The sequence below is a fragment of the Eptatretus burgeri genome, unplaced genomic scaffold (assembly GCF_056783735.1).
Source record: "Eptatretus burgeri isolate ZD-2024b unplaced genomic scaffold, Ebu_testis_v1 Ebu_testis_scaffold_3157, whole genome shotgun sequence".
Taxonomy (NCBI): Eukaryota; Metazoa; Chordata; class Myxini; order Myxiniformes; family Myxinidae; genus Eptatretus; species Eptatretus burgeri.
The window spans coordinates 251779-276709 of NW_028225105.1; the positions used below are offsets into that span (position 1 = coordinate 251779).

Here is a 24931-nt window from a genome sequence, read left to right on the forward strand (position 1 = left end):
GCTGGAGTTCCTCAACGCAGCGTCTGGGCCCTGTTCTTTTTCTGGTTTTCATCAATGATCTCTCCGACTCTCTGGAAAATCCTCTTTATCTCTTTGCTGATGACTCTGCCCTCTGCCGTACCATCTGTCACCCTAAGATCGGCAAGCAGCAGCTTCTTCACTCTCTGCAGATCTGGATAGAACCACAAAATGGTGCGACAGGTGGAGCATGTCTTTCAATCCTGACTAATCTCACGCTCCCACTATGTCTCTCTGAAAGAACCGCCTTGAAACCCCCCACCCCCCATCTAGTTTCTCAACAATCTTCTTCAAGAAGTCCTTTCATTCAAGCTTCTGGGTCTCACTGTGTGCCATGATCTTTCCTGGGAAAGCAACATTTTCAAGCTGGCCTTCAAAGCCAGTCGCCAACTGGGCATCTTCCATCATGCAAAGTCCTTCCTTGGCACACCTGAGCTCCTGACCATTTACAAAGACCACACTCTGTACAGAGTGCTGCCATAGCAGTCTCCTGGGCAATTGGGAACATTCCTGGAGGGGTAACAACTCTGACACAGGGAAGTGTAATGGCTCAATCATCCTAGAAAGCTGGAACTCACTTTACCTCTTCAGAAGGATGTCAGGCCCACCTGGTATTAATTCAATGGCCAAGTGGGATTTGAACTCAGGACCCTCGGATGCCAAACCCACCACCTTCACCATGAAGCCAACACCAAGCATCCAAAAACAATACGTAGCACGATATTTCAGAAAGTTGTGGTCCGATTCAGACAAGAAAAACGAGGTGTATGAGTTGAGGAGGTGAAAAGAAAACGCCGAACCGATTCGATTTTGGTTCAGGTCATTTGACTGAGAAGTACCTGATGGTGGAGGAGCAGTTTGATTGACCCTGCATGTTGTACACAAATCGAAAGCTTGCTGATGGATCTCCGGTCAAAATCGCAGGAGTCTCTGTTCGATGTGCCGGCGACTCTGTTCGATATGCAGGGGTCTCTGTTCGATATGCAGGGGTCGCTGTTCGATATGCAGGAGTCTCTGTTCGCTATGCAGGACTCTCTGTTTGACATGCAGGATTCTCTGTTCGATATGCAGGCGACTCTGTTCGATATGCAGGCATCTCTGTTCGATCTGCAGGCGTCTCTGTTCGACATGAAGGCATCTCTGTTCGATATGCAGTCGTCTCTGTTCGATATGCAGGTGTCTCTGTTAGATATGCAGGAGTCCCTTTTTAACATGCAGGTGTCTGAGTTCGATATGCAATCGTCTCTGTTCGATATGCGGGTGTCTCTGGTCGAGATGCAGGTCACTGTTCGATATGCAGGTGTCTCTGTTCAATATGCGGGCGTCTCTGTTCGATATGCAGGAGTCTCTTTTCGATATGCGGCCGTCTCTGTTTGACATGCACGAGTCTCTTTTCGATATGCAGGAGTCTCTCTTCGATATGCAGGACTCTCTGTTTGACATGCAGTCATCTCTGTTCGATATGCGGGTGTCTCTGGTAGAGATGCAGGTCACTGTTCGATATGCAGGTGAATCTGTTCAATATGTGGGCGTCTCTCGAAGTTCGACATGCAGGAGTCTCTTTTCGATATACGGGCGTCTCTGTTCCATATACAGGAGTCTATGTTCGATATGCGGGCGTCTCTGTTCCATTTGCAGGAGGGGTCTCTGTTCGATATGCGGGCGTCTCTGTTCGATATGCAGGTGTCTCTGTTCGACATGCAGGAGTCTCTGTTCGACATGCAGGTGAATCTGTTCAATATGTGGGCGTCTCTGTTCGATATGCAGGTGTCTCTGTTAGATATGCAGGAGTCCCTTTTTAACATGCAGGTGTCTGAGTTCGATATGCAATCGTCTCTGTTCGATATGCGGGTGTCTCTGGTCGAGATGCAGGTCACTGTTCGATATGCAGGTGTCTCTGTTCAATATGCGGGCGTCTCTGTTCGATATGCAGGAGTCTCTTTTCGATATGCGGCCGTCTCTGTTTGACATGCACGAGTCTCTTTTCGATATGCAGGAGTCTCTCTTCGATATGCAGGACTCTCTGTTTGACATGCAGTCATCTCTGTTCGATATGCGGGTGTCTCTGGTAGAGATGCAGGTCACTGTTCGATATGCAGGTGAATCTGTTCAATATGTGGGCGTCTCTCGAAGTTCGACATGCAGGAGTCTCTTTTCGATATACGGGCGTCTCTGTTCCATATACAGGAGTCTATGTTCGATATGCCGGCGACTCTGTTCGATATGCAGGGGTCTCTGTTCGATATGCAGGGGTCTCTGTTCGATATGCAGGAGTCTCTGTTCGCTATGCAGGACTCTCTGTTTGACATGCAGGATTCTCTGTTCGATATGCAGGCGACTCTGTTCGATATGCAGGCATCTCTGTTCGATCTGCAGGCGTCTCTGTTCGACATGAAGGCATCTCTGTTCGATATGCAGGGGTCTCTGTTCGATATGCAGGTGTCTCTGTTCGATATGCAGGTGTCTGTTCGATATGCAGGGGTCTCTGTTCGATATGCAGGGGTCTCTGTTCGACATGCAGGAATCTCTGTTCGATATGCAGGTGTCTGTTCGATATGCAGGGGTCTCTGTTCGATATGCAGGGGTCTCTGTTCGATATGCAGGAGTCTCTGTTCGACATGCAGGAGTCTCTGTTCGACATGCAGGTGTCTCTGCATATCGTTGCCAACGCTGCAGCGGCTTCGAATGGCGGCTTGGTGGGTCAAGGGCCTTGCGACACGCCCGACTCAATGTAGTGTGGTTTCCCGACTCAAAATCTACAACAATATATTTTGGACTTCCTGGGAAGATATTGGTGGTGGTTTCGGTGAGAGTGATTCTTTCGGTGGTGAACTTGGAGAGGGTGATCCTTTTACGTCTGGTTGAGAGGGAAGAGAGCATTTGGGGTTTACACCCAATGAGACACCGCGTCCTGATTCAAAGGTGACTCGGCACTCGGATCCTCCCTTGAAGAACAAGACCCCACTGCAGTCCCAGCGCATCTTTCATTGACTTCGGATTGTGTTTGCATCACCAAGGTTTTATGTTGGATGCCTTGTTCAATTTGCAGGCATTCTTGTTCAATATGCATGCGTATCTGTTCGATTTTCTCTTGTCTCTGTTCGTCTCTCCGTAGAGATTCATGAAAGCTCATTTCACCTCCGAATTCAGGTAGCTGGTGTTTCAGAACAGGTAGTGTAAGTGGGGATGTGTTTGTCCAAGACGTACCTGCTCGAGGAGTACCTGGATTGATCCCGTATTCTGAACGCAACATTGAGGTTTTCTGTTTCATTGCCTGTTCAATTCGCCAGCGTTTTTCAAAGGAGGACTGTGCTCTGTGTTCGGTTTCCTTACAGATCTGTTCCATTCTGCATTGAGATTCCTGTTGTCCCTCTTCATGAGGGAGTTTGCACACCTGGTGTTCCAGCACAGATGGTGTAAGTGGGGATTTATTTTCCTGAGATGTACCTGGTGGAGGGGTACTTGGATTGACTTCATACACGGTTGGACAGACGAAGGTCTTGTCTTGGATTGCCTGTTCAATTTGCAGACATTTCTGTTCGATCTGTGTTTGTCTGTTTTTGTCTTTCTGTAAATCTTGCTGACGTCTCACTTCATCTCGGAGTTTGCACAAGTGATCTTCCATCATAGAAAGTTTAACTTCAATTGTGTTTTGCTGAGAAGGACCTGGAAAAGAAATACTTGGATTGACTCCATACGTTGTTTGCAAGGTGAAGGTTGCTTGTTTGATTGCTTGTTCAACTCCAAGGCATTGTTTTTCGATCGCCATTTGTCGACTTTTGTCTTTCTGTAAATCCTCCTGACGTTTCACTTCATCTTGGAGTTTGCACAGTTGATCTTGCAGAACAGAAAGTTTAACTTGGCTTGTGATTTGCTGAGACGGACCTGGGAGAGAAACACTTGGATTGACTCCATATTTTGTTTGCAAGGTGAGGGTTACCTCTTGGATTGCATGTTCTACTCCAAGGCATTTTTTTTCGATCTCCATTTGTCTTCTTATATCTGCCTGGAAACTTGGCTTCACCCCGTATTTTTTGTGCAACAATGAGGTTTTCTCTTGGAATTCCTGTTCAATTTCCCGGCGTTTTCCATCGGAGGACTGTGCTCTCTGTTCGGTTTTCTTCATTTTCAGTTCCATTGTGTGTTGAAATTTCTGATGTCTCTCAATATCTTTGAGTTTGGACAGATGGCGTTGCAGAACAGATATTGTGATTGAGGATGTGTTTGCCTGCGACGTACCTGGTAGAGGATGACTTGGAATGACCCCGTATTTTGTGTGCAACAATGAGGTTTTCTCTTGGATTTCGTGTTCAATTTGCCGTCGTTTTCTATCGGAGGACTGTGCTCTCTGTTCGGTTTTCTTAATTTTCAGTTCCATTGTGTGTTTAAATTTCTGATGTCTCTCAATTTCTTTGAGTTTGGATAGATGGCTCTGAACAGATATTGTGATTGAAGATGTGTTTGCCTGCGATGTACCTGGTAGAGGAGGACTTGGAATGACGCCGTATTTTGTGTGCAACAATGAGGTTTTCTCTTGGATTTCCTGTTCAATTTGCCGTCGTTTTCCATCGGAGGACTGTGCTCTCTGTTCGGTTTTCTTCATTTTTAGTTCGATTGTGTGTTTAAATTTCTGATGTCTCTCAATATCTTTGAGTTTGGATAGCTGGTGTTGCAGAACAGATATTGTGATTGAGGATGTGTTTGCCTGCGACGTACCTGGTAGAGGAGGACTTGGAATGACCCCGTATTTTGTGTGTAACAATGAGGTTTTCTCTTGGATTTGCTGTTGAATTTCCCGGCGTTTTCCATCGGAGTTCCGTGATCTCTGGTTGGTTTTCTTGCTCATCTGTTCCATTCTGCATTGAAATTCTTGTCTCCCTTCACAATGGAGTTTGGACAACTCGTGTTTCAGAACAAATTGTGAAAGTGATAAGGTGTTTCCCTGAGACGTACCTGGTGGAGGACTACTTGGATTGACTCCGTATTCTGTATGCAAGATTGGGGTGTTCTGTTGGATTACCTGATCAATTTGACGGCGTATTTCATCGGGGCTCTGTCGTCCCTGTTCAGTTTCCTTGCTCATCTGTTCCATTCTGCATTGAGATTCCTGTTGTCTCTCGTCACAAGGGAGTTTGGACACCTGGTGTTTCAGAACAAATGGTGAAAGTGAGGAGGTGTTTGCCTGAGACGTTCCTGGTGGAGGAGGACTTGGATTGACTCCGTATTCTGTGTGCAAGATTAAGGCTTTCTGTGGGATTTCCTGTTCAATTCGCCAGCGTTTTTCATCCGAGGACCATTGTCTCTTTTCAGTTTCCTTACTTATCTGTTCCATTCTGCAGTGAGATTCCTGTTGTCTCTCTTCATGAGGGGGTTTGGATGCCTGGTGTTTCAGAACAGATGGCGTTAGTGGCGATTTATTCGCGTGTGACGTACCTGGTGGAGGGGTGCTTGGATTGACTTCATACACGGTTGGCAAGACGAAGGTTTTGTCTTGGATTGCCTGTTCAATTTGCAGGTATTTCTGTTTGATCTGCATTTGTCTCTTTTCGTCTGTCTGTAAATCTTGCTGACGTCTCTCTTCATCTCGGAGTTTGTGCAGTTGATCTTTCAAAACAGAAAGTTTCCCCTTGCTTGGGTTTTGCTGAGCCGTACCTGGTGGAGGAGGACTTGGATTGTCTCCGCATTTTGTGAGCAACATTGAGGCTTTCTGTTGGATTGCTTGTTCAATTTGCTGGCGTTTTTCGTCGGAGGACCGTGGTCTCTGTTCGGTTTCCTTGCACACCTGTTCCATTCTGCATTGAGATTCCAAATGTCTCTCTTCACCTCGGAGTATGGACAGCTGGTGATTCAGAGTAGCTCGTGCACCTGGCAGTTGAGTTGGCTGAGACGCACCTGGTGGAGAAAGAGTTGTTGCAAAGTCTGAGGCTTTTTTAGAGATTGCCTGTTCAGATTGACCGTGTTTCCGTTCAATTTTCTGGCTGTAGCTTTGAGCTTGAGAGAGTATGCGTTCAGCCTGTTGATGTCTCCCCTCAATGTTCGTGTTTCTGTTCGTGTTGTTCGCTTGTCAGTTCATCCGTAGTACAGCTTGCTGGGAGTTCAGAACATGTTGGATGACTGGGACTTGGTTTTCTTAAGATGTGCTCGGGTTGCAGGGTAATCTTGGACCGATTCCTGCTGGCTCCGTCACCTCTCCTGAAGAACCAAGCAATTAAAGGAATCCAAGTGTCAGGTGAGTTCACAAAATACCATCAAAAACAAATATCTCATCGAGATAAGAACTGTTTTGTCGTTCCTGTTTTAAAAAAAAAAGTAGTAGGAGGGTTATAAAGGGATAAAAAGGTATTCTACCACACCACGGAAAACCATGTAAAACAAAAAGGAAGGAAAATGATAAATGAGGCAAAAATATTGTTGCGGTTTCCAGAACCGCATGCCTCCAAAGCGATGGCATCAACCATACATACAGTGGTCCCCAGACAGTTATTTTATGAATATGAAGGGTAATCCCTTCCCTCTTGTATCATGGGACAAATGGGGTAATATGCGTTGTGTGGATCTCATCTATTGGCCTGATTATATCTCTCACTTCATTCCAACTCTTTTTCTCTTTTCCTGAAGTTAATCCAAGCCACGGCCGCCTGTAAACGCCGCGGCCATGCCCTTCACTGTAAGAATGTGTCTGCATCAACGAAGTTGGCGGGGGATATAGAAGTGGATTCCGTCCGTCACATTTCGTTTCCGGAGCTGAACTTGAAATCCCCTCAAGATATTGTTACGGCTGTGGAAATTTGCACAACACCAGAAAGGTCCTTCGATCAGTTATGCCGGTAAGTTTATGTGCAGATAGTTCCCCACCGTTGTTTAGAGGGTTGTATTCGTGTTCACCGGGCTGCGACGCTTTGAGAAAGCCGTTTTTCTTTTCTCTGACATTATTTTGGACCAATCATCCCCCAACAACCAAATCGCCACCACCAACATCATTCCCAAACAACTACAACTCAAACACCACCACCTTCGCCTCTTTACCTCCACAACTCCACCCCGCAAACATCGCTTCATCGCCATTCTCAAACGACGCCCACAACAACCAAATCGCCACCACCAACATCGTTCACAAACAACCACAACCAAGCCACCACCACCTTCGCCCTTTTCCCATTCACTACCATCAACAATGCCACCCCGCAAACATCGCTTCACCTCCATCCCGGAGACAACGCCATCTTCACGCTGTCAGGACGAGCGCTCCAATGATTTCTACCACGTCCGCTTTGCCGGGGTCGGAGTTCACGCTGTCAGGACGAGCGCTCCGATGATTTCTACCACGTCCGCTTTGCCGGGGTCGGAGTTCACGCTGTCAGGACGAGCGCTCCGATGATTTCAACCACGTCCGCTTTGCTAGGGTCGGAGTTCACGCTGTCAGGACGAACGCTCCGATGATTCCCGCGACGTCCGCTTTGCGGGGGTCAAAGGTCGCGCGGTCGAGGCGAAGCTTCGGTGAATTTCACACATCGGCTCAGCGGGGACGAAGCTGCGCTGTCGAGGCGAAGCATTGGTGAACTACACACATCGGCTCTGCCGGGGTCAGGGGTCACGCTTTCGAGCGAGTGTTTTGGTAATTTCTACCACGTCGGCTTTGCCAGGGTTGGAGGTCAAGGGTCAGGGGTCGATTCTCGCTTCCCCGGCCCTATAAAAGGGCGAGCAGAACGGAGCTCAGGGCCAGTCGGTTTTACGGAGCTCGAGGCAGTGTCGAGAGAAGTGTCGGTGGGTCGGTTGCCAGTGTTGGTGAACGGAGCTCGCAGTCAGTGGTGGGGGAGATGAGCTTGCGATCAGTTACAAGTCAGTCTGGGTTCAGTTTTCGAGAGACGGAGCTCAAGTCAGCCGGTTGTGGGGAGACAGTCGTGGTGTCAGAGCGAGAGTTGGTGAACGGAGCAGGGACGCGGAGAGGGGCTCGGAAGCAAACCAGAGGGCAACGTGGAGACCACCGCCGAGAAAAGGGGTGAAGTGGAGACCACAGCCAGGGAGAGTTTGCCGGAGCCAAGGTGGTCCAGGGTGCTCGTTCGAGCGTCAACTCGCTAAGCAAGCATCAACTCGCTAAAAGAGCATCGACTGGCTAAGAGGGCATCGACGTGCTGAGAGAGCATCAGCAATTCCCCCATACCGACCATCCGCGCTGAGAGAGCGCCGGTAACCCCGTCCATTCCGTGGTGCCAGCTGTGTGGCGTGAGCCTGCGCATCCTGGTGGAGAACGCCGGAGAGAGCTCACCGACCAAGCCGGGTGCCCGAGGACAGGCGCGGCCACGCCAGGCCGTGGGGGAGTAGACGTCGCGACCTGCCCACCGTCGCGCCACGAGGGCGCGGGTAAGACCCTTCGGTCTCGTGGGTCTGACCGTTCATCCAGGCTCCACGTCACATTCGGTCCATGGACCTGTCTGCCACCCTTGTCTTAGGGGGTGGCTTTTCTTTGCTTTTTGTATAAATGCATGTGGTGGCGCCGTCTCGTAAGTAGACTTGTTTAAGTGACTGTGTGTGCGAATAAAACGCTTTATTCGGTGGTAATTCTTTTATCTGCTTGCTTTGACTGTTCATACGTGCATGATTCATTGCTGTGACTGTAAATACATGCAATGTCCAATCAATGTGCTTCTTGAACTGTTTCCCGTTCGTTGCGTCCTATTCCCTGTTTTGAAAGTGCCATCTTGCATCACGGAAGAAATTGGTAGACGGGTGTAAGCATCCGGTAAACAGAATCACATCCGTCGAGGTCGGCGATAACACCGCTCGCTTGTCACTGCAGCACGGAACGGACCGCTTAAGCGGTTCGTGTCCTCGGCCGACCTGCGGCGAGGAACGATCGCCCGGTCGACTGCTCGCGCAGGTACTTAGGTGGGTCGAATTTGGCGAGCAACCCTATCCTGTGCGGATGGGCAATTGGTACGATCGTGGTGACGTTATACCCCCACCCGTGACTTGCTCCTGGCGGTAGTTCCAAGGAGGGTCACGACTGAGTTGTCTGACTGGTGGGCGACGCGGTCACGATTCGAGTTACTCGGCCGATCGCACGCCGGCAGGCGCGAATTCGCAACAATATATTTACGAAATTTGGTACACATATAAAGCAAGTGGTGAACTGGTGCCTTTTGATATTTAGAGATTTCCCCCCAAAAAAATTCTGTCACTTTCCATGGAAACAAGTTGGGTATTAAGAAATGATTGAGGTTAGACCAAAAAGAGAAATATGTTGCATTGGCGCAACTGGTCACTGAAAAATAGGGTAGGTCGGTCGGGATCTTTTTTTTTCTTTTTTCTTTCCTAATAAATCCCTCCCAAAATCTCCCCCGGCTCGAGTACCACCCTTTTTGTCGGCGGGTTCTGTCCGAAACACTTCCGGGTTTTTGCGATCGCGATCGCAATCAACAAGATACTTGAAAACGATAGCAAAACAACAAAAATAGCAATAAAATAGGGTCGGCAAAATTTTTCGATAGCAAAAAAACAAAAAAAAAACGTAGGGTCGGCGGAATCTTTAGGGTCGGGCGGGTTACGCCAATGCAACATTTTTTTTTGTTTGGCCTTATTGAGGTTCACCTTTGTTTCCAGAGCATAGTTGCAAAACTACAAACTATTTCTTTATTATCCCCCGCCAACTTCGTTGGTTGGCGGGGGATATAGAAATGGGTTCAGTCCATCAGTCACATTTCGTTTCTGGAGCTTAACTACAAATCCGCTCAACATATATTTACGAAATTTTGTACACAATTCAAGCAAGTGGTGAACCGGTGCCTCTTAATATTTAGAGATTTTCCCCCCAAAAAATTTCTGTCACTTTCCATGGAAATAAGTTGGGTATTAAGAAATGATTGAGGTTAACCTTTGTTTCCAGAGCATAGTTGCAAAACTATTCACAATTTCTTGATGAAATTTGGTACACACATCAAGAGTAAATTGAACTGGTGCCTTTTGCTACTTGACCTCATTTACTATGGCGGGGGATATCGAAGACTTTGTCTTCAACGGATACTTCAACGGATCCACAGCTCAGCTATGGCTTGCCGGATGTACAGTGAGGCCACTTCCGGTTATGGCAGACGGGCCGTGCGGTGGCCGGGGCCCAATTAGAGCGCCCGATTCGGGTGACGACACATCGCTTCGGGGTGCCGCCCCGCCCTGCAACTTTGGGGCCAACAATGGACGGGTCACGAGGCCGTCTGGAGTTCCAATTCCTGTCTGCTCGCTCCTGCTGGTTCCTGCCATCCCACCCACTCGCCTGCTGACTCTGCCCTGCTTCACCACTCGCTTTTGACTCCGCCTTTCTCCACCCACATCATTAATATTCATGACTGAAGAACCCAATCGTACGCAATCTTCCATGTCACATGACCACTCAAGTCAGGTGTGCCTAAATCTAAATCTTGTGATTACGAGCTGGCCCTTTAACTCCGTACAGGTAAAGCCATGGAGGCTGCCACATTTTATGTCTTTTTCTCCTTGTTCAGTGAAGATTCAGTTTGGGGACGTTGAAAAGAAGAAGGAACAGGGAAATGAGTAACTGAACACTGAGATAAGAGTTTGGGTTATTTTCCTGATGTTGTTGTTGGTTTGTTTTCTGAATAAAGATGGAGATATATGTTGTTTATACTTTTGAGGGAGGATGGAAATTGGATTGAGCTGAGGGATCAAAAGGAACAATACCTGGGATGAAAGGAGTGAAGACGAGGCAAAAAAACAGAGGGAAATCACACTCCCAACTATCACCAGTAGCTCCGACTTAACTCGGGACACAAATTAAACGATTCAACAAAGCAGGATATGGTTTGGGACAGAAAAAATGATGAAAACCAAATTGACTAAAAACAAGAAGAGCAAAACAGGAAAAACTAGAAGGGAACTCGGAGGAGCGTATACCTCCGCCACGCAATGCCTGATCCATGAGAACATATCGGACCCATTACATTTTTGAAATATCATGCTATACAGTGCTTTGTCGATTTTGATCCGATCTCTCAGCGGTGAAGAATCACTCAAAATCAATAAATAATTATCGTATCCAAATATGGATCCGGATCTTCACCAAAATGGAAGCAATTCGTCGTTGCTACACACCCAAATAGTCCACCAAGTTTCATCCGAATCTGTCCACAACTTTTTGACATATCGTGCTGTTGTTGCGGACCCTCGGGCGAAGACCATGAGGGGTGAACTCCCTCGGGTTTCCACTAGACTCTCGGGAATCGCAGGCCGTCGCACACGAATAACTTCATGACGTGGCGGGTGCTAATCGACTGCGAACACCAATAACTCGACCACGTGACGTCGGGTCCTGCGTTTCATAAATACAGTTTACCAAAAGGTCACGTGATCTAATTACCGGGGAACATGCCCTCGGTCAAACCGGATCACCTTACCAGATCAGGTGCAGCCGAGCGTAACTGCCAAGCACGTAGCGGCAAGGAATCAGATCGTCCCGGCTGAACTAGAGCGCGGGCCATGCTGGACCTATGGAAGAAAACAAGAAAACGACCTGGGAACATTTCTACACAACACATTGATTTACAATCAAGCGAGGAAACTTATGTGGCACATTGAATGGAGTGTATTTTTTATGTACAGCTGGGGATAGCAAGGAATTTGTGGGGTGCGACAAAAGGCAAATTACAAAAGAACACAGAGCAGGATTATCCCGACGATCTTCTGCAATCTTACTTACTCGAGAACAGGCGCAATCACACACCCACACACACCTGAGGAAAGTTAGAGAGCCAAGAAAGAAAGAAAAGGTGAGGATGAGCATCCCCGTAATACCTGGTGGGATCGGCTGACAAACATGGCCAAGGTCGCTTTGGGAGGGGTAGTGGGAAAGATACCGGTGTCACCGGTGTTGGAGTGAGGAGGTGCTATGTAGGCGACGTGAGGGGTGCAGTGTCGTGCCTGAGGTAAATGGGATTGCGAGTCAGTGACGTTGTTGTGCGTCCACAGAAGACGGGATGGAATTGTGGATATTGAGAGAGTTGAAAAGATGCGTGAGGAGAAAGATCCCGAACCCAGCCGTGTAAAGGTCTGTAGGTGCAGCGTGTACCTCTGTGGTATACTCCGCCTGAGCGTTCCCACCCCCGTTATATGGCGCGCTATCTCCTGCCGATATATTCGCTGGTGCTCGTAGCAACGTGCGCTCCACACTGGTCTGTCAGGCTGCGCGAGGGTGGCAGGACGTCGACAGCACGGAAGGGAGTCTCGAAGGATGACATTCGCCTTGGATCAGTTCCTTGCAGAAGAAGAAGCGCACTCTGGACGGCAATCACACACAAATAATGTTCTGAAGAAGAGGGAGGAGGCTCTAACGGCTCCGCGCTACACCTTTTATAAGCCTCAGGCAAAGGGTGAGGCGAGCACTGGAAAGCGACGTGCTGTGGCCCAAATTCTGCTCCTCTATTGGGTCACAGCAGCCCGAGCCACGCCCTGCCAGGTTCCGGGACTGGAAACTGTCTCAGATGCCTCTCACGTTCAGCACAGCTCAGATCTCTTTACTTAACATGGGGCATGCTCCCCGAGCCGACACCCTGACCCTGAACGTGCACCGAGTGCAGTCTGATTATCGGATGGAGCGGACTTTCTCCGCCACCCACAGGCTTCTTCATGAGCGAAAATGCACACTTGAGACCTGAACCAAACTCTCGGATCGCCCTTCTCACGACCCTTCCTCGTTGCCCCTAGTCTTGCCGTGGTCAGACGACTGGATGAGGGCTGCATCAATTCCGGACGCTCACCCGGGACGTTCCCAGTGAGCTGCGGTGGAGCTATTAGCGTGGTTGAGCATCACGCCGCGCCGAGGACAATCCGATGCCGTGCGGTGCTCATCAAAATAGCGTGGTGAATTGTAGCAATGCAGAGGTACGAGGGGATGCGGGAATATTTTTTCCGTGTGCGGTAGGTGTTTGTAGTCAAAGTGGTGAGATTTGGTTAGTGAAGTGCAGAGTAAGGTGAGGTGCCGGTTGGGAATTGGCGCGCAGATTTGAATGAAATATTGGCACACAAATCCCGGGGCAAGTTGTTTGTTGTGCAGGGGGATGTGGATGATCCGAGCCACAGGAGGCATGGTGGTGTGGTTATAAACAATTTCCCATTGAAGGCGTGTATGCTTGCATGCTTGTTATGTACTATGGATAAAACGACAGGGTTTGAGTAGGGATCAGAGTCTGAATCAGATATATTTATTCGACCTAACTTCGAGACCCACGCAACGCACTTCGTCCGATTAACTCACGAGACACGAGAGGAGGACGAACTCCACAAATACTAATGAAATAACTGCCTGGGGATCACTGCATGTTGGTGCCATTGCCTAAGAGGTATGCGCTTTTTCAGAACCGCAACACGATATATTAGTTTAGCTATATTTCTCAATGGTGAAGAATCAGTGAAAAAAATTGTTGAATCCAGATCCAGATTTTCCCCAAAATTTCATCAATTCTTCCTTTCGAATTCACACACCCAACCTGTCCACCAAGTTTCATCCGAATCCGTCCAGAACTTTTTGAGATATCGTGCTACATATAATTTTTGGCCGTATCTCCCAATGGTGAAGAATCTCGGAAACATTCGAGTGGTCGGATCCGCATCCAGATCTTCACCAATATCTAATCAGTTCGGCCTTGTCACACACCCAACCTGTCCACAACAAATACCCCCGAGCGGGAGTGCCGGTCATCTCTGCCAGAGGTCGACAGAAGCAAAATCAAATTTGGGGCATCTATAATCGATTCCATGGCTCGTGGATCTGATCGTAGAATGCACATTGCCAGAACAGTCGGTCACTTCAAATAAATGATGAAGGAGATACTTTTCTGAATAAGTGATCCTGACAACAGCAGGCGTGCTTTAATGCTAATTTATGTGATACCTGGGGTTCCACGAAATGGTCGGTTATATGGGAATTCTGGAACGTGATTATGATCGACCGTGTTGCAAACTGTCTCTAAAACGATCAGGCACGCAGGTAGCCAGCAGCCCACTTTCGGGTGGGCAATTCTGCGATAATGACATAAACTACGGTAATACAAGTTCAAAAAGTAACTCTGTGCCAGACTGGAATAGGGGCAGTTCATAAAGTACGTACGCTCTACTTCCGGGTTTTAAAACCACCCACCCCCCTCTGTATGCAGGCCGTACGCGGGCTTTAAACCACGCACCCATCCTCATTTTTGTATGTACTTTATGAACGGCCCATACAGCGCAAAAATATGCAAAAATTTGCGCAGGACCCGGAGCATCTTCAGAGATTGGCGCCGGCCTCCGGATGACCACTTCAAATTAGCACCGGACATGTATGAATCAGAGCGAAGTTTGAAGGGCTATAAAATCGGAACGAGAGCAAATTTCGAAAAAATGGCTCGTGTTGTTCTCGATAATAGTCCATAGTATCTGAATCATTTAGAACTTTTGATCTCTCTTGAAAAATGAGGGAGGAGATACGATTTAAAATCGACGATTTTCGCAACTTTGACAGCTTCGTGACCTTGACCTCGACCTTGGACGACATTGAAAGTTATATCGTTGTGCATGTCTCATCGACCTCTATCCATTCCACTATTGGTTATTTGTCTCCACTCGGTTTGATTGTGAACGGACGGACGTACGGACGGGCGGACAGACTTTGAGACTGGCTTTATTGGGTCATCTCTACTGAGATGATAGAGATGACCTAAAAACTGAGATATCCTGCACACAAACAAACAGTCATAAAGTGGTGAAAACAGAACCTCCTTCACCTTCGGTGGTGGAGGTAAGAATCTCCCAATGTAAAACACTGTGTATTTGTCTGACCCCCTTCATAAGGACCATTTCAGAAGGGATTTAAAGGACAATTTTTTTCACACAACTGTGTGTTCTCTAACGTCTATTTTTCAGGACAAACAAAACTTGAAAAACATTTTTCATAAAAGAGGAATTACGTCTCTTCTTTTGGAATTGGAGACAATGACTTGCAAACGTGCCTCGTGGGCGAAGTGCAGAAACTTAAAAACAAATAAATAAACACAACGCACAAGGAGGTGAAACTCGCTGCACGTAATGTGTAAACACACACAGAGTAAAACGAGTGCTCATTTACATCAGCAGAGTGTCTAATAAATAAAGAAGATATAAGCACACATGACGCTAGGCCGAGGCTTCAGATTCTGGCATGCTCAAGAGGCTGTAAGGTCAAAACTAAACATTCCAGAAGATTTAAAAATAAACAAGAGCTCAAGTGAGCACAATATACGTCCGAACAAGAAGGTATACACAGAATTGTGCTACTTCATGGAAAACAGCATCCTGGTTGCCATGGCAACCACTTTAGATGCCGAACGTATGTCCCGACACACCGTCTCCACAGTCTGTACCTCTTCTTCTTCTCCTTTCGGCTGCTCCCGTTAGGGGTCGCCACAGCGAATCATCCGTTCTGATCCGCAAAATGATTTGGCATAAGTTTTACGCTGGATGCCCTTCTTCACGCAACCCTGGTGGCCTCTTACGACACAGGGATAAGGAATGGGTTTCGCCATGATTCCGGGCTGCCCTAAACCATCTCATAGCGCGGCCCAGCGCAGAGCTCCCGTTATTAAAAACACCTCACTACTGTGGTATTAAAAACACCTCACGACTATGGTATTAAAAACACCTCACTCCCACATGATTAAAAACACCTCACTGCTGTGGCATTAAAAACATCTCACTGATACATGATTAAAAACACCTCACTACTATGGTATTAAAAATACCTCACTACCATGGTATTAAAAACACCTCACTCCCACATGATTAAAAACACCTCACTGCTGTGGTATTAAAAACACCTCAGTGTTGTGGTATTAAAAACACCTCACTCCCACATGATTAAAAACTCCTCACTGATACATGATTAAAAATATCTCACTGATACATTATTAAAAACACCTCACTACTATGGTATTAAAAATACCTCACTACCATGGTATTAAAAACACCTCACTCCCACATGATTAAAAACACCTCACTGCTGTAGTATTAAAAACACCTCACTACTATGGTATTAAAAATACCTCACTACCATGGTATTAAAAACACCTCACTCCCACATGATTAAAAATACCTCACTACCATGGTATTAAAAACACCTCACTGCTGTGGTATTAAAAACACCTCAGTGTTGTGGTATTAAAAACACCTCACTCCCACATGATTAAAAACTCCTCACTGATACATGATTAAAAATATCTCACTGATACATGATTAAAAACACCTCACTACTATGGTATTAAAAATACCTCACTACCATGGTATTAAAAACACCTCACTCCCACATGATTAAAAACACCTCACTGCTGTGGTATTAAAAACACCTCACTGCTGTGGTATTAAAAACACCTCACTCCCACATGATTAAAAACACCTCACTGCTGTGGTATTAAAAACACCTCACTGCCACATGATTAAAAACTCCTCACTGCTGTGGTATTAAAAACACCTCACTGCTGTGGTATTAAAAACACCTCACTGCCACATGATTAAAAACACCTCACTGCTGTGGTATTAAAAACACCTCACTGCTGTGGTATTAAAAACACCTCACTGCCATGGTATTAAAAACACCTCACTGCTATGGTATTAAAAACACCTCACTGCTGTGGTATTAAAAACACCTCACTGCCATGGTATTAAAAACACCTCACTCCCACATGATTAAAAACACCTCACTGCCATGGTATTAAAAACACCTCACTGCTGTGGTATTAAAAACACCTCACTCCCACATGATTAAAAACTCCTCACTGCCATGGTATTAAAAACACCTCACTGCTGTGGTATTAAAAACACCTCACTGCCATGGTATTAAAAACACCTCACTGCCATGGTATTAAAAACACCTCACTGCTGTGGTATTAAAAACACCTCACTGCCATGGTATTAAAAACACCTCACTGCCATGGTATTAAAAACACCTCACTGCTGTGGTATTAAAAACACCTCACTGCCATGGTATTAAAAACACCTCACTGCCATGGTATTAAAAACACCTCACTGCTGTGGTATTAAAAACACCTCACTCCCACATGATTAAAAACACCTCACTCCCACATGATTAAAAACACCTCACTGCCATGGTATTAAAAACACCTCACTGCTGTGGTATTAAAAAAACCTCACTCCCACATGATTAAAAACTCCTCACTGCCATGGTATTAAAAACACCTCACTGCTGTGGTATTAAAAACACCTCACTGCCATGGTATTAAAAACACCTCACTGCCATGGTATTAAAAACACCTCACTGCTGTGGTATTAAAAACACCTCACTGCCATGGTATTAAAAACACCTCACTGCCATGGTATTAAAAACACCTCACTGCTGTGGTATTAAAAACACCTCACTGCCATGGTATTAAAAACACCTCACTGCCATGGTATTAAAAACACCTCACTGCTGTGGTATTAAAAACACCTCACTCCCACATGATTAAAAACACCTCACTCCCACATGATTAAAAACACCTCACTGCCATGGTATTAAAAACACCTCACTGCTGTGGTATTAAAAAAACCTCACTCCCACATGATTAAAAACTCCTCACTGCCATGGTATTAAAAACACCTCACTGCTGTGGTATTAAAAACACCTCACTGCCATGGTATTAAAAACACCTCACTGCCATGGTATTAAAAACACCTCACTGCTGTGGCATTAAAAACATCTCACTGATACATGATTAAAAACACCTCACTACTATGGTATTAAAAATACCTCACTACCATGGTATTAAAAACACCTCACTCCCACATGATTAAAAACACCTCACTGCTGTGGTATTAAAAACACCTCAGTGTTGTGGTATTAAAAACACCTCACTCCCACATGATTAAAAACTCCTCACTGATACATGATTAAAAATATCTCACTGATACATTATTAAAAACACCTCACTACTATGGTATTAAAAATACCTCACTACCATGGTATTAAAAACACCTCACTCCCACATGATTAAAAACACCTCACTGCTGTAGTATTAAAAACACCTCACTACTATGGTATTAAAAACACCTCACTGCCACATGATTAAAAACACCTCACTGCTGTGGTATTAAAAACACCTCACTCCCACATGATTAAAAACACCTCACTGCTGTGGTATTAAAAACACCTCAGTGTTGTGGTATTAAAAACACCTCACTCCCACATGATTAAAAACTCCTCACTGATACATGATTAAAAATATCTCACTGATACATGATTAAAAACACCTCACTACTATGGTATTAAAAATACCTCACTACCATGGTATTAAAAACACCTCACTCCCACATGATTAAAAACACCTCACTGCTGTGGTATTAAAAACACCTCACTGCTGTGGTATTAAAAACACCTCACTCCCACATGATTAAAAACACCTCACTGCTGTAGTATTAAAAACACCTCACTGCCACATGATTAAAAACTCCTCACTGCTGTGGTATTAAAAACACCTCACTGCTGTGGTATTAAAAACACCTCACTGCCACATGATTAAAAACACCTCACTGCTGTGGTATTAAAAACACCTCACTGCTGTGGTATTAAAAACACCTCACTGCTGTGGTATTAAAAACACCTCACTCCCACATGATTAAAAACACCTCACTGCTGTGGTATTAAAAACACCTCACTGCTGTGGTATTAAAAACACCTCACTGCCATGGTATTAAAAACACCTCACTCCCACATGATTAAAAACACCTCACTCCCACATGATTAAAAACACCTCACTGCCATGGTATTAAAAACACCTCACTGCTGTGATATTAAAAACACCTCACTCCCACATGATTAAAAACTCCTCACTGCCATGGTATTAAAAACACCTCACTGCTGTGGTATTAAAAACACCTCACTGCCATGGTATTAAAAACACCTCACTGCCATGGTATTAAAAACACCTCACTGCTGTGGTATTAAAAACACCTCACTCCCACATGATTAAAAACACCTCACTCCCACATGATTAAAAACACCTCACTGCCATGGTATTAAAAACACCTCACTGCTGTGGTATTAAAAAAACCTCACTCCCACATGATTAAAAACTCCTCACTGCCATGGTATTAAAAACACCTCACTGCTGTGGTATTAAAAACACCTCACTGCCATGGTATTAAAAACACCTCACTGCCATGGTATTAAAAACACCTCACTGCTATGGTATTAAAAACACCTCACTGCCATGGTATTAAAAACACCTCACTGCCATGGTATTAAAAACACCTCACTGCCATGGTATTAAAAACACCTCACTGCTGTGGTATTAAAAACACCTCACTGCTGAAGTATTAAAAACACCTCACTGCTGTGGTATTAAAAACACCTCACTGCTGTGGTATTAAAAACACCTCACTGCTGTAGTATTAAAAACACCTCACTGCTTTTGTATTAAAAACACCTCACTGCTGTAGTATTAAAAACACCTCACTGCTGTGGTATTAAAAACACCTCACTGCTGTAGTATTAAAAACACCTCACTGCTGTAGTATTAAAAACACCTCACTGCTGTGGTATTAAAAACACCTCACTCCCACATGATTAAAAACTCCTCACTGCCATGGTATTAAAAACACCTCACTGCTGTGGTATTAAAAACACCTCACTCCCACATGATTAAAAACACCTCACCGCCACATTATTAACAAGATAAGAAGGTGTTGTTGTAGATTTCTGCCCGTCCGGCGTGCGGACGACCGACCGCCTTTAGCCCAATTGCGGCCGCGCGTGCCCACCGAACATGGAAATCCAGTCACAGCTTCCGGATCAACGCCGAAACTCAGCTACGGGTGTTTTTAACACACCATAAACCAGCCAACTCTTCTGTCCACGCGCTACAGGGTCAATCGCCGAATTGTCGATACACCTAACTATTCGCGCGGACAGAAATGCCGGGAATTTATACCTCGACGGGGCCTGCACAAAAACGAGCCGCTTAAGCAGCTCGTTCCGCATATGATTGCCGAGCGGTTTTATCTCGCCAAGTCCCGTCGGACCAGATGTACGTTTTATCGGCTTATAATCAGCCAGCTAATATGTGTCTTCGCAAAAGAATGTGTCTGTAAGAATGTGTCTTCGCAAAAGTCAGCACAAGCATCGATATCCGTGCCGTGCCCTGGGAAGAGAAAAACAGACCACCACTACCACGAGACAGCACGGAACGTGTGTAGCACAGCAACAACCCCCACCTACTGTTCAGGAGACCAGAAGCATAACCAACACGATGGCGCCGCTGCCACGCCTGGAGAGGATGAGGAGAGGGGGGTGAGGAGGAGGGGTTATTGGAACACCAAATGCCAACGACGTACGGTACGCACGCGGCACACTCTTTTCAACCCATTTCTGAGTCTAACAATTAAATATATCTTCATTTTCAATCCAAATCTCCATATAATACTTATATCTATTCTCTTTTCCATCCAAGTCGACACCTAATAATTATATCTAATCTTTTCCTTCAATTCCTGACACAGATCAGGGCCGGCGCCGCGCACACCACCGCCTTTGATAAATGACTGCATGCTCAATGGCGACGGAGCCACGCACAGCCCCGGGATAATATAGTGTTACGGCTGTGGAAATTCGCAATACACCATAAAGGGTCCTTCGATCAGTCATGACGCTAAGTTTATGTGCAGATAGGTCCCAACCGTTGTTTAAAGGGTATTCTTCGTGTTCACCGGGCTGCGACTCTTTGAGATAGCCGTTTTACTTTTTCTATTGTTATTTTGAACAAACCTCCAAGCAAACAACAAGCCGCGTTGAAAACCGTCGAACGCAAAAGGAAACCAGAGGAGTTCCGATGGGCGCGCGGATTTTTCCCGCCTGTTTCTCCGAGGAGTGTGACGGAGGCGAGGTGCGGCGGCTCGCCCCCGATTGGTGGACGCGGTCGGGGTGAGGGAACGCCCCTTTTCGGGAACCTTCTCGAAGGAAGGTGGAGCCGAAAACGGGGAGGAGCGAAGGGCGGAGCCCCGCGCTATATAAGGTGGACCGCGCGCGAGGCTCACTCTCTTTGTCTGGGTCGTCGACGTCATCCTCTCTCTGTCTGGGTCGTCGACGTCATCCTCTCTCTGTCGGGGTCGTGTTGGATTCCTCTCGCTCTCTTGGTTGACGTCATCCTCCCGCTTCATCTTCGAGCTCTCTCTTGGTGGTCGAGGTCGGGCTCTCTCGTCTTAGCGTTGGGCGACCTGTCGGTGAAGGCGCGGGCCAGTGGCGAGTCCAGGCGACGCCTCAGAGACGCAGACGGGAGGCGCAGCCCTGCCGGCTGTGTGGTGCGAATCTGCGCGTCTGGCGAGGGACGCCGGAGAGAACTCACCGATCATGTCATTGCAAAGGCCCGAGAGCAGGCGCGGCTACGCTAGCTACCGTGGGAACAAGGCGCCGCGACCTGCCCACCGTCACACCTCGAGGGGGCAGGTAACCAGCACGGTCTCGCGGGCCTTTTCGGTTATCCACAGCCCACGACCATAAAGGTTTACGAACCCGGTCTACCTACCTGCCTATGGGGAGGGTTGTCCTGTTGTTTTTGTATGCATGCTGTGGCGCCGTGTCCTGTAAAGTAACGACTGTGTAAGTGACTGTAGAGAATAATCGTAGTCGGTTGTATTGCTTTTTATTTGCCTTTCTGTATATTGCATGACTGCCTTGACTGTATACGTGTTGTTGTAAATAAATGTCCATGTGTGAAACGTATCCCGTTCGTCGCGTCCTCATTTCACCCCATTGAAATGCCATCTTGCATCGTGGAATAATTAGGTGGGTTTTAAACACCCGATAAATAATCTGAACCGTCGAGGTCGGCGATAACACCGCTCGGTTATCCCTAGAGCACGGAACGAACCGCTTAAGCGGTTCGTGTCCTAAGCCGACCTGCGGCGTGGTGCAACCCCTCGGTCGGTTATCCGCGCGGGTATTTAGGGATATCGACATTCAGCGATTCACCCTATTTCGCGCGGGTAGAATGCGGACTGGGTTGTGGTGAGGTTAAACCCCCACCCGTGACTGGCTGCTGGCGGTAGTTCCAGGAGGGTCACGACTGAATTGTCCATCCGGTGGGCAACGCGGCTGACATTATAGGTACGCGGCCGATCGCAAGCCAGGCGGGCCAGAATTCGTAACAATATTATCATACACAGAGCGGGGCATAAACAGCATGCATTTTGTTTGGGTCTGCGGATGGGGTTACAATCACGTCTTACCGTCGGTCTTGGCTCATCACAAAGGCCACAGACGTTTCCTGCAGACGGTGAACATCCTCACGCACCTCCGCCTCGATACAGCTGCTGCCAGGCAGAGGAGTGCTGTGAGGCCCGGATCGCTCGGGCCGCATGGCGTGCGGACAAGCAGCACATTGACCAGCGCAAACTGCACGTCGCCGGAGCAGGGCCCGGGATTTCCGTGCAGGGCGATTCGTATCAAGGGGTTCGGAGCGAGACGATTCCACAGCTCAGCTTTGGCTATCCGGATGTACAGTGAGGCCGCTTCCGGTCATGGCAGACGGGCCGTGCTGTGGCTGATCTTCACCAAAATCGAAGCAATTCGTTCTCGTCACACACCCAACCAGTCCACCAAATTTCATCCGAATCTGTCCACAACTGTTTGAGATATCGTGCTGTTGTTGCGGATCTGGGGTCAGGGGCAAAGACAACGAGGGTTGAACTCCCTCGGGTTCCCACCAGACTCTCCGGAATCACAGGCCGTCGCACACGGATAACTTCGTGACATGGCGGGTCGCTAATTGACCACGAGCACCAATAACTCGACCACGTGACTTTGGCTCCTCCGTCTAATAAATAGAGTTTACCAAAAGGTCACGTGATCTAATTACCGGGAAACACGCCATCGGTACACACATGGTCAAGCCGGATCACCTTACCAGATCAGGTGCAGCCAAGCGGAACTGCCAAGCACGTACCGGCTGGGAATCAGATCGTCCCGGCTAAACAAGGGCGCGGGCCATGCTGGACCAATGGAAGAAAACAAGAAATCGAGCTGGGAACATTTCCACCAATATCTCATCAGTTCGTCCTTGTCAAACACCCAACCTGTCCACAAAAAACTGAGATATCTTGCACACAATCAAACAAACAAACAGAAAGTGGTGAAAACATAACCTCCTTCACCTCCGGTAGTGTAGGGAAGAATCTACCGATGTAAAACACAGTGTGTGTTTGTCTGACCCCCTTCATAAGGACCATTTTAGAAGGGTTTTAAAGGACAATTTTTTCACACAACTGTGTGTTCTCTCAAGTCTATTTTTCAGGACAAACAAAACTTGAAAAACATTTTTCATAAAAGAGGAATTACATCTCTTCTTTTGGAATTGCAGACAATGACTTGCAAACAGGCCTCGTGGGCGAAGTGCAGAAACTTTAAAATAAATAAATAAACACAACCCACAAGGAGGTGAAACTCGATGCAGTTAATGTGTAAACACACACAGAGTAAAACGAGTGCTCATTTACATCAGCAGAGCGTCTTATAAATAAAGAAGATAGAACCACACCTGACGCTAGGCCGAGGCTTCAGATTCTGGTATGCTCAAGAGGCTGTGAGGTCAAAACGAAACATCCCAGAAGATTTAAAAATAAAAAATCCGATCACATTTGTTCGTGTGGTGTTTTGAAATAACGTGAAGTGTGTTAAAATAAATTGATACATAATGTCTTCCAGTCTCCTTGAAGATTTCGAATAAAATAATTCCAACCTGATATTTTTGACGGGTTTTTATCCTCTTGCCGATCCGTCGTCCATGTGTACCGAACTCCGAACCAGAAGATGAACACTCATGGGGATGAGATGTGACCTCTGCTGCATCGTCGTGGATCTACTTACAAACAGACAGGAGATGGTTAATTACACAGAATACCGAGTTACGACCAGTGCTGCATAGTTGTGGAGTTAAGTGTACTTGACAAGGCACGTGAGTCAGCAATATCACAAAAACTCAAACCGAATAAGGGAAATTTTGATCGTGTGAATCAAATGCTTGAGGAGATCCAACGGGCGGATCACCTTGCTTACGTGAGCTGTCGTGAATCTTGGAGCTTTTCAGGCAGCATTTCGAACAGAATGTGGAAGGATGCATTCCAAATCCTGCAGCCTCGTCTCAGGAGAGTATCTGGAGAAACCACAACATCTCCAGGGAAGCCGCGGCACAGTGACGCAAAAAGGCACAAAGCATGCAGAAGGTACACGACGACTGACGGTGTGTTACACTTTGAAAGATACACCGAGGAAGGAAACAAATCACGGCGCCTGACTCGACAAAACTGCCAAGAGGACGAATCAAGCTAAGCTCGGAATCTGAGTTCAAATCGCAATGGTGCAGACCCCTGTGGAAAGTTATCTGGAACAGATGGTGAGAAAGCAGACATATTGAACGGCTTCTTCAGCAGTGGACTCACAGATGAGGACCTGGGTAATGTACCCATAATGGAGCAGCACTTTCAAGGCCCTGAGTTGGGTGCCGTCCCAAACATCACAGAGACGGTTAGAAAAAAGCTTCTGGCCCGAAAGAGCTCAAAGTTTGCAGGACGGACTATTCATCCAAGACAAGCCGAAACCCCGTCACAGACGGATTCCGTTCATTCATCCACCCTCACCAGCTCACCCACACTCGAGGGACATGGACTGGACAGGGCGTGCTTGCCCCCGCCTACTCATCCCCCGCCCCATTCCCCCCCTGCCTTCATTTTGGTTACCCCCGACCAAAAATTTAATTACCCCGACCCCGTCTCTTGATTCCCCGCCCCACTTGCCCCCGCCCCCCTGTCCACCCCCTCACACTCAACCCCGCCTAATCCACCCCAGCCCCCGCACACCCATCCCCCCCGTCTCCCTCTTTCAATTTGCTTACCCCCGCCCAAAAATTTGCTTACC

At 47.0% G+C, this 24931-nt stretch overlaps 2 protein-coding genes across 9 annotated transcripts in view; both read right to left on the minus strand.

Annotated features, from left to right (window-relative positions):
- The window catches only part of LOC147006662 (uncharacterized), a 138952-nt gene that overhangs the window by 100993 nt on the left and 13028 nt on the right, over positions 1-24931 (minus strand). The window lies entirely within an intron of this gene.
- LOC147006664 (uncharacterized) overlaps positions 1-24931 on the minus strand; it is a 99514-nt gene that overhangs the window by 26589 nt on the left and 47994 nt on the right. For 4 of the 8 annotated variants that reach the window (XM_085868187.1, XM_085868181.1, XM_085868183.1 and 1 more), the window contains exon 2: positions 23757-23876. The gene's annotated coding sequence lies outside the window, so the exon portion shown is untranslated. Of the gene's footprint in view, positions 1-23756; positions 23877-24064; positions 24399-24931 lie in introns of all 8 variants that reach the window. The other 4 variants (XM_085868191.1, XM_085868188.1, XM_085868189.1 and 1 more) reach the window with 3 other exon arrangements.